The following is a 4,072-nucleotide window of genomic DNA, read 5'->3' as shown; positions in this document are numbered from 1 at the left end:
TAGGAGATACAGACGAGTGACATGTGGCTCTATTCATAAACAGTATTTATAACTATATTAATATACTTCCGTGGTGATCACCCGTCTGTGATACTGCTATGAACTGTTATAATACGGTTTAATACTCATACTGATCTGTAGGCCGTGGTGATTCGCGGCTGTGTATATCTGTTTATTACTAAATAACACTGCCGTGGTGATAACTGTTTATTATCTGTTTGTTTATTACTAAACTGAACACTGCGTGGTGCACTACTGCTTGTGAATTTTTTTTCTTTGTTGGTGGCTGTTTTATCACTTAAATACACTGCCGTGGTGATAGTAGTGTGGTTGTATATGCTGTTTATAGATACTAAATAACAACTTGCGTGGTGAGTACTGCTGTTTATATTACGTTTATAACTATATAAACAACTGTGCCTGTGGTGATACTGTTTATATACTGTTTATACTAAATAAATGCGTGGTGATATCTGCTGTGATACTGTTGTATACTAAATAACACTGCCTGCTGGTGATACGCGTTTATATACTGTTTTCTAAATAACACTGCCCGTGGTGAACTGTTATATAGCTTGTTTTATACTTAAATAACTACTGCCGTGGTGGATACTGTTTGTTTATATACTGTTGTTACTAAGTATACTACTGCGCAGTTTGTGATCTACTTGGTTTATTTAGTATTATCTTTTGTTTACTTAATTAACTACTTGTTCCGTGGTTGATTAGTCTGTTTTATACTCGTTTATTCCTAAAGTAACACTGCCGTGGCTGATACTGTTTAATATAGTGTTTATACTAAATACACACTTGCCGTGGGTGATACTGTTTATCAAACCCTGGTTTGATACTGTAGATTAACACGAGCGTGGTGAGGCTTGCTTGGTGATATCTGTTTATAGATACTATTGTATACTTAATAAATAACTACCGTAGTGGAGCTGTTTATATATCTCGTTTATAACTGAAATATACACTGGCCGTGGTGATACTTGGTTTATATATCTGTTTTATACTAAATATCACTGCCGTGATGATACTGTTTATATACTGTTTTAATACTAATATAGATACAACCTTCGTGGTGATACTGCTCATGAATACTGTTTTATACTGTTTTTACACATACTACTGCCGTGATTGAACTTGCTGTGATAGACTGTTTGATACTACATAACTGCGTGGTGATACTTGCTGTGATACTTGTTTATATAGCTGTTATAACTACATACTTACTGCCGTGGGTGATTACTGTTTATATATCTTGTTTATAACTAAATAACACTGCCTGTGGGTGATAGGTTTATATACTGATTTATACTAAATTAATGCTACCGTGGTGAATGACTGCCTGGTGATACTGTTTTATACTACATAATACTTCCGTGGTGATTATCTTGCTGTGTATATACTGTTAATAACAATCTGCTTGACACTGTTTGTCTTTCCTGCTTTCATCTGATCTTTGCTCACATCTGTGCTTTAATCTCTTCTCTGTTTCTCGTGGTGCTTCTCGTCAGGCGTTGCTGTGTCAGCAACTAATGACCGCTCGTGTAGCCTCTGACGCAGAGACCAGACCGGAACACGTAACTGTTGATGCGGCGCCACCGTACAGTTTGTTGTTCCTGGCTGTCTCTCACAGGTGCGCACATCAGGCATTGTCTCGTTTGTCTCCCTGGTCAACCCATCACTCTAGAAATGACTTTTGTTATGTTATTTTCATTAATTTTGTCTGATGTTGTCGCTGTGCAAGTGCCTTCATGTTAGGTGCACTGTAATAAAGTGACTGGTAATTATGCTTAATTGCCCCACGAGCTGGCAGCTCCACGGACACAAAACTACAGGTGACCCTGGTTGCCCAGTGCACGTTGGCACAGACGATGCAGACCCGGAGTGTGACTCCGCTCGGGGGCAAAGGTTCCCCACGAGCCAGGCGGACTCAGGAAACTTGTCTGTCGTTCTGATGTTCCGCTCTTTTGTGTCGGTGTCTTCGTGTCCTTTAATCTTCCATTTCATCACTCTTTCTTCCACGGATTCCTATTTTTTTCTTTTTTTTTTTAATTCCTTCATTTGCATGATGCGAAAGACAGACACGAGTTGAGAGGAGGGTGGCAGGGGGGAGTTTTGCTTTATTCTCCTTTTGTTCTGCTGGACGTCTGGAAGTGATTGGTGGCCTACGTTGACAGCATTTATTGGCTCTCATCCTCAGCTCACACAAGGCGCGGTAATATGTGATTGCCAAGATCAGAATGAGGCTGTACTCACTGGTGGCGCTGACGGTGGCGCCTACTTTGCATACAAGAGACTTGATGGCAGTGGTGGCTTGGCAAGCTGCACACTTGGGTACTTGTGGCTTGTCTTTGGGTCGTTGTCACTTCTCTCCCACCGCACCCTTCACACACACACACCGCGCACCTTCTCTGCTCCACACAGCACTCGGCACACACAGACACACCAACCGGACATGGAATCCCACACGCACACACACACGACAAGTACATGCATGCATCAGCAGCACTGACGGTTTTGTTCTGCCCAGAAGCTGACTTCAGAGCACCAGGTTCAGGGTTCCGTGGGTTTCAGTATCACTGACGCTCTTTCAACAATTTATCTTCGGAAAAAAATTTTTTCCCCCCTTTTAAACAAGAATTTTGTGAAAAATAATTGTTTTTTTTTAGAAAATGTTGGCCCCCCCCCCTTTCTGCTTTTTTTTTTAGTCCCCAACCCTGGCCCGGCTGCCCCCTTTCTTTCTCTTAAAACTTTCTTGTACCTGCCGCCCATCTCCTAGCTTGTGACGTGGCAACGCCTCCTTCTTGTCAGACCGCGGAGGTAGAACGATAGGTGACTGTCCGTCTGTCTGCCGAGACCAACGCTTAGCCTCTCCGCTTATGTCGTTGTAGCAATATGAATCGTTGAGCAATATGAATCGTTGTAGCCAATATGAATCGTTGAGCAATATGAATCGTTGAGTCAATATGAATCGTTGTAGCAATATGAATGCGTTGAGCAATATGAATCGTTGTAGCAATATGAATCGTTGAGCAATATGAATCGTTGAGCAAATATGAATCGTTGAGCAATATGAATCGTTGAGCAATATGAATCGTTGTAGCGGAGGCGTGCACATGCGTAGTAAACTATGGATCTTCTAGTGTTGTTGAATGAATTAGCAGACATTTTCGGTGGTATTTTTCTAAATCGAAACCAATAATAAAGCGTGAGTTGTATGTGTTTAGCTTTTCATGTTATTTTATTTAAATTGATGTGTATTTACTCTTTAGCAGACGATCAAACACCCACTCGCGCAGGGATATCAACAAAAATACACGCTAACAGTAGGTCACGTATATCCACACACTTGCAAGCTATAATAATTTGAACCTAAAAGTTTCATTTGTTTCTCAACTGTTTAATTTAACTTTGTAGTATTTTATTTCTTGTTAGGTTCAGTACTTTCTCTTCACATGCCTCGCTTCAACGATTCATATTGCTCAACGATTCATATTGGTACACCGTGACATAACAGTCGAGCAGTAGTCTTGGCTAAGTTCTAGGTAATATTAGATAATGGATATCAAACAATAATTGATAATCCTCGAGATTCCTTAGTAAGGAACATCATAGTTAATTAATCTCGAGTTGCCTCCTGCACGATACCCTCTCGTGGTAACCCGGGGTCAAGGGGTCGAAGGTCACACTCATGCACCGCGCTAGTTACGAGGCCGTCGTGCTGTTCTCGCTCTCTTGCTCGCGACTTTTATGGAGGCCGTTATTTTGATGGAGGCAACTATTCGGTGTTTGTTTGTTTGTAGGAATAAAAGTGCACATGTACTTTTGTCACTTCCCCGAAACCTATTAGCACAACACTTATTAATTACCACGGAATGTCAGAAGGTGGAAGCAGAGAGAAACAAGACATCAACGTGGCGGGGATGTTAAGGCTACTGCGAGGAGCACAAACGATGTTAGACAATGACGTCATGCACGTGCAGTCACGTGTTGGGCTGCGTGTCCCGCTGTTGCTCCTGTTGTCGCAGCCCAGTAAAGTCATTAACTCTTTAGTCGCCTCCAC

The sequence above is a fragment of the Pomacea canaliculata genome, linkage group LG14, assembly GCF_003073045.1.
Source record: "Pomacea canaliculata isolate SZHN2017 linkage group LG14, ASM307304v1, whole genome shotgun sequence".
NCBI classification, from domain to species: domain Eukaryota; kingdom Metazoa; phylum Mollusca; class Gastropoda; order Architaenioglossa; family Ampullariidae; genus Pomacea; species Pomacea canaliculata.
Note: the sequence above shows the minus strand (reverse complement) of the source record.